Source organism: Euphorbia lathyris, chromosome 7, assembly GCF_963576675.1.
Source record: "Euphorbia lathyris chromosome 7, ddEupLath1.1, whole genome shotgun sequence".
Taxonomy (NCBI): domain Eukaryota; kingdom Viridiplantae; phylum Streptophyta; class Magnoliopsida; order Malpighiales; family Euphorbiaceae; genus Euphorbia; species Euphorbia lathyris.
This window is the reverse complement of record NC_088916.1, coordinates 54,144,414-54,151,577: the sequence shown is the minus strand read 5'-3', so window position 1 is coordinate 54,151,577 and position 7,164 is coordinate 54,144,414.

The following is a 7,164-nucleotide window of genomic DNA, read 5'->3' as shown; positions in this document are numbered from 1 at the left end:
ACTGACTTAAATCAAATTAGCTCAGATCTTGAAAAATCTAAACATTAAATTAAGCCAGTATACACAAATGTCTTAAGGATAATTCAATTAAATCTTGGAAGGTTTAGAATTAAGTTAAGACAATATGTGCAACCCTTACGGGGGAGTCATTTCAAAAATAAATCAATCATGGGGTAACTTATAACTGAGTTCCATAATTATGTATTTTGCCAACATCAAAATGGGGGAGTTTGTTGAAACACCTTTCCACAAGATTTTGATTTGACAAAATCATCCATGATTAAGAGGCAATTAAATTTAAATGCTTTGATTTAATTGTACTAATATGTTTGTTCAATATTGAGTGCAAAAATATATATAAAGTTAAACAGGACAAAAGTCAGCACAAGCAAAGCTGAGTGGAACGAAACTCAACATGAAAGAATAGAAGCTGAGTGGAGTAGAACTCAGTCTCAGAAGTCTTCTTCAAAGTTGCCAGAACGAAGCTGACTAAAATAGAAGACTCCTTCAGAATTGAATAAACAGAACGGAGCTGACTAAGAAGGAACTCAGCATGAAGTTGAACATTCGAAGATAACGAATGAAGCTGAGTAACAGTCAGGACATCATGAAGGATCCGTTCACTAAGGGACAAAGTCTGCCAATCTTCTGCACCAATAATTGAAGCCTCGAAAATACACAGAAGACTAATTCCAAGAATCATGGGTCTATGGATTATTGGTAAAAGACAACTGGCACAAAAAGACAAGTCTGATGCAAGAAGACAAAACCTGACGCCTGAAGAAAACAGAGGAAGGGAATGGCGGAACAGTCTGAAGCTGACCAGAAGATGTTCCCTAAAAGAGCTATTTTGGACACAACGGCTAAACCAATTCAAAATGATCTAGGATGAGATTTCCATCTATAAAAGGACAATCCAGAACCTTGGATCATTGCCGAAGCATCAAAATAAAAATACAAGAGAGAAAATCTTGAAAGCACTCAAATACAAAAAGATCTTACACCAACTTTTCTATTCTCTGTGTAAATGCTAGATTGATTGTTTTGTAATCATCTAAGGTGTTCTTTACTAGAAAAAGAACAAGTGTGTAATCAATAGGAATATTGAGAGTATTGAGCTGAGTACTTGGTTGTAAGTATTTAGTGGTAGAAAAATCTAAGTGCTAGGTTGTAGTACTTAGTAGTAGCTGAGTAGACGAATAGAGGACGTACTCTTGCATACTCACTGCCTTGTAAAGGGTTTGTGCTCTACCTTGAAAGAGCTCAGTATTGGATTGAAAATCCCAGGAGGAACTGGGGACTGGACGTAGGCAGAGATGCCGAACCAGGATAAGTCGTTCTGAGTAACTTCTAAACTCTTTCTCTCAATATATATATATATATATATGTGTGCATGTGTTGCTTGTGAAATTTACTCAGCTTATAAATTGTTAAAACTGAAACTGAGTAAATCTGAGTGCTGAGTTGGAAGCTGACCTTTCAAGTGTCAATTCCCAACTCTCAGGTCAAGCAGTCTTAGTCAGCATAGAACTAAAACTGTCTGACAAATTAATCGGCCGTGCTGACCAACATGCTGAGTTATCAAACTCTTAAAATAACATTAAGGCAGTATAATTAAAAGCCGAAAAAGTTACATTAGTTCCTAACCCCCCCTTGGAACTAATTACTAAGGACCAACATCCATGTCAAGAGCAAAGGCGCCACTTGAGCTAGTTCACACAGACGTGTGTGGACCGATCACTCCACAGTCTCTTGGTAAAAATAAATATTTTCTACTTTTCATTGATGATTATAGTAGAAAAACTTGGGTGTATTTTTTGAAGGAAAAAACAGAAGTTTTTGAGACATTTAAAAAATTCAAAGTCCAAGTGGAGAAAGAAAGTGGTCATTTTATTAAAGCACTCAGATCAGACAGAGGCGGTGAATACATGTCCATCTCTTTCAAGCAATTTTGTGAAAAGCATGGAATCCGTCATTTCCTTTCAGTCTCCAGATCACCTCAGCAAAATGGTGTAGTAGAAAGAAAGAACAGAACGGTACTCAACATGGTGAGGAGCATGTTAAAAAGAAAAAATTTGTCGAATGAGTTATGGGCCGAAGTAGTGGACTGTGCTATCTACCTGTTGAACTGATCACCAACTGTCAGTGTTTGGGATCAAATTCCACAAGAAGCATGGAGCGGAATAAAACCCAGTATTTCTCATTTACGTGTTTTTGGCAGTGTTGCTCATGTCCATGTACCGGATGAAGAACGCAAAAAGCTAGATGATAAAAGCAAGAAATATTTGTTTGTGGGCTATTCAGAACATTCCAAAGGGTACAAAATGTTCGATCCTCAGACTCAGAAAATCATCATCAGTAGAGATGTCACCATTGATGAAGAAGCAATTTGGGACTGGACCGGTGAAAAAGAAAACAGCTACAGTTTTTATCCTTTCATGGATGAAGACAATGATCAGGAAGAACCAGCCACAACACCAGCAACCAGTTCGACATCAGCAAGCTCATCCAGTTCGAGTTCATCCTCGAGTAATGAAGAAAGTTCAGATGCACATCCGCCCGGAAAACCTAAAAAATTCATACCTATTAAAGATCTCTATGATGTAACAAGAAATCTCGATGATGAATTAACTCTTTATTATCATTTTGTTAATGATGAACCAACAGATCCAGAAGAAGCAATGAAAGATGAAAAATGGAGAAAAGCCATGGAAGAGGAGATTCATTCGATCGAGAAAAATAAAACATGGGAGCTGATGATAGGGGTCAAAAACCCCTATCTTTGGGTACGGTTTTAGGACGGTTTTTAGTGTTATTTCATGAATAAGCGAGCAATTCTCGCATTTATATGCTTTTGTGTGAGTTAGTTAGAAATTGGAAATGCTTTATTTACTTTTCGTTGTTTAGGCTCGTTTTTTGGTTATTTTAGGCAAATATGGCCAAAATAGCATGTATGTTAAAATTCCATTATCTTTTATAGCTAATTGATCCGCCAAAAGTCGCACCAAACGGAGTGTCTACTCAAAATGAGCGATTGGCGGGTCAATTTAGCCTCAGAACTAATGTTATTTGGAGTTTTCGTGCATGTGCAGGCTAAAGCAGGAACGAGTTCGGGTGAAAATCGCATCTCGGGGACCCCCGGCAGTCGCTCGGCGAATTGAGCATCGGTGAGCAGCCCAGGCGGTGCTCGGCGCGCAGCCTAGGCGCTGCTCGGCGAGCTGCCCAGGCGCTGCTCGGGCAAGCGGGCATGGCCAGCTCGCCGAGCTGGCACCTGCTCGGGCGAGTTGGCCTGCGGGAATTGGTCAAAAATCCTAATTTTGACCCCACGAATCCACGACCGGTCCCACGACTTCCCACCTGCATAAGGACACGAAATAGGTCAAAAAGAGGGCCCGATCTACATCTATAAATAAAACTTTTCCATTGTAAATTAGATATCTTTCATTATTGTAATTTACTTTAGCTTTCCCCTTGAAATTCCTCTCCATCTCCTCCATCTTCTTTAACCTCCATTGAAGCTCCTTCAAAGCTGTTCTCCGAGGAATATTCAAGGTCCGTCCTTAAGACCTAGGAAGCCGGCTGCAGAGTAGACAGGTTCCCTGAAAGGGATTTTCGTATCTCCTTTTATCTTTCCTTGTTTGTACTCTTTGATACAGTCTATGAATCCTAAGCTAATTGTATCCTGTGACATTGTTCTTCGCCTTTAATAATATTTTAGCTCTTGTTTTGTTCTATGATTATTTGTTTAATCTTTGTCTTACGCTTTATTCAATTGGTTTAACTCATTCAAAAGCCCCAAAATCGAGTAGGCACATATTGTCAGAGCCTAGGAGATTGACGACCTCTTAGTTGATTAAGCCCAAATTGCTGAGCCTTAGACCTAGTTTCGGCCTTACAAGGGAATCACGCACTAGGAACTTCAGGAGGGTAAGTAGGGTTAATCGCCTTGAATACAAGTGACTTAGATTAGGTTTTTAATCAATAGACCTAATAACCTAACTTCATTATTATCGTTCATACCATGTTCCTTCGGGTAATTGCATTAGTGAAAGATCACCTAGGAGTAGCATAACTTAATTAGGAGTAGTTTAACTTAATTAGGCGTAGAATAACTTAGCTAGAATTAGTATAATTTAGCTAGGAGTAGCATAATTCAACCTAGGAGTAGATTAACTTAAACAAACAAACTCAAAACCCCCAAAGCCTAGATAACACCTGAGACCAAGTAGCTCGATACTTGTAGTAAATAAGTCCTGTGGATTCGATACCTGGACTTTCCAGATTTTATTACTTGATAACGACGGGGTACACTTATCCCTTAGTGAGCCTTGTGGTACCGAACGCCGTGAGGCGCATCAAGTTTTTGGCGCCGTTGCCGGGGATAGTAGATTAATTCTATAAATACCCGACAACCGCCAATAATCAAGTTTTTGGCGCTGTTGCCGGGGATAGTAGATTAATTCTATAAATACCCGACAACCACCAATAATCAAGTTTTTGGCGCGTTGCCTGGGATTTATTTCTTCTGCAATATCGAACCAAAGGTTGATTTGTTAGTTTAGGCATTCTTTTGTGAATATTCCTTGTTTATATCGTTTATACTTGTTCATATATAATTCTTTATACTTTTTGTGAATATTTTTGTGTGAATATTTGTTTTTAATTTTTATTGTTATTTTTAATGATTCTTCTTTTTTGAGAAAATGGCTAGAAACAATGGAAATAAGGAGTCTATTACGCATTTGCTTAACTTTCTATCTACTCACGAAGATCAAACTGACGATTTGTATGCCTCGATTAAAAATTTATGCATACAAAAAGGGATCCTAGTTGATTCAACCGCGGACGAATCAATTAAAGAACCCAATTTGGTAGGTCAGGTTGATAAGGTAATATCTTTTCCCATTAACAATGAAGAACTGATTCCTAATTATGAGAAACCAAAAGTTTCAATATTAATTAAGGAATCAGTCGAAATTGAGCCTCTAGAGAAGAATCCAAAAATAGAAGAGTTCGGTTTTGCTCCAAGTCCAGAAATTTTCATTCTCTTTGAAACTGATAATCCGTTTTGCAGGTACGGATTATTTATTCAGGAATTTGAATTCCTAACGCGAATGTCAACATACACCTAGGCGGGAATTCTATGTCGAGCTCACCGACTATAACGTAGCGCTTCTTGGGAGGCAACCCAAGTTTTAATAAAACTTTTCAGGTTTATTTTATTTAGATTATACATTGATCTTTTAGTTTAGTTGTTTAGTTTTCTTTTACGTTTTTTAAGTGTTCGGGTTTAGAATAAAAATAATAAAAAAAATATTTTCGGACCTTCTGTCGGCCAGCTCGCGACGAGCTGAAAAAAGAAGAAGCATAATTTGGCCCCGGGAGGCCCAGCTCGGCGAGCTGGGCACTGCCGCCCAGCTTGCCGCGAGCTGGGCATTGCTGCTCGGCGAGCTGGGCACTACCGCCCAGCCCGCTGGGCGCTGTCGCCCAGCTCGCGCTGGGCACTGCCGCCCAGCCCGCAGCTTGGGCGACATAAGCAACAGTTCGGGATTTTTTCCCGAACGGAGCTGAAAAAAAAATAATTAGATAAATAAATAAATAAATAAAAAATGGCACCGCAAATCATCAAGTTTTTGGCGATTGCGATAAAATCAGTAAGTTGTCTTCTTCACCCTAACTTTTTGCATATGCGCTTGATGGTTTTAGATGCAATGTTGGAACTTATTGCATGATTTAAGTGTGAGGAGGAGGGGTAGACAAACTTACAAAAATTTGTATATTTTTTTTAAATTTTTGTTGCGTCGTGTCTAGTTTAGTTTAGCGTTTTCGGGTTTTATTTATGTTTTTGCATGTTTAGGACCTAAAACCGTGAACCTCCTTCGAATCTAAACTTCGTTATTTGTCCTTGAGGGCTGAGAACCGAATCTAAGTGTTAAGCCCAAAATATACCTAAAATATCATACATAAATACGTTAAATTTACATTAAAATCATGTTAATTATATTCATTTGGAATACTTTTACGTCTTTATTTACTTCTTTGATGCAAGGTACCTAAATATTTGGTAAAATCCAAATAGGAGCAAAAACGGAGCTAAAACGGAGCTAAAATGGAGGAAAAACCTTAAAAACGTACCAAGAATGCATATCAATCAGAAGAACGCTCGAGGAGGACGAAAAACAGTCGAACGCCAGGGAGAACATCTCTCTGTCGCGACTGAGATTCTCAAAATCTCAGTCGCGACTTACGGAGGCTAGACCGGGGGAAAACAACGTATTCAAGCTCGCCCCTATACCCCCTGTCGCGACTGAGATTTTTAGAATCTCAGTCGCGACATCAAGTCTTCCTGCACACAAAACACATGTTTAATTCGTAAAAACGCGTCTGTTCGTTCGGATAAAAGCAACCCTTCACCAGCAGACACGACCCGTCATTTACAACCCTTCACCAACTATAAATAAGTGATCCATTTCAGAAATCAAGGTTGGTTAAGTTGGAAAAGTTAGAGAAATTAGAGAAGAAAGTTGTTATGTTGAGTTTCTGATTCAGAAAAGAATCAGAAAGTTAGATTTCATTTCTGTAAGCAATCGTGTTGTACACGAATTGTATTTAGATTAGTTATAAACACAGTATTATTTTAGTTTTCATTCTGATAGTGGACGGGACCAGTCTCTATTCCAAAGATCCAGCGAGAAGAATTGACGGCTGAAGCGCATATGGTTTGACGAGCCTACGAAGTTTGAGAGAAAGATTGGCGACCCGGATCTCAAAGTCTTCGTTACAATGCTATCCAAGTTTCTACTTCTCTGTTAACTTGTGAAAATTCACATTTCAATTAATGATATACTTATTTATTCAATATATTCTTACTGTTGTTATTTTGATATTGTTCTGACAAAATGATTTTCAAAATGATATATTGGTGTTTTTATTAAAACGTTCTATTCCATCTTATTCTTATAAGAACTTTGTTGAACACTTAACAAATTTAGTTTTTATGGATGACATGATCGCTGATCGCGGCTTATCAGAAGTAAAACACTAGTTTGATTAAGGTAGGAATCGTCTCTACGCTAGAGGGATTTCTATGGTTCGAAGCCATTTAATTGAGTAAATTATTATATCGTTACATGTCCATAATCTCACAAAGTTAAAGTTGTTTAC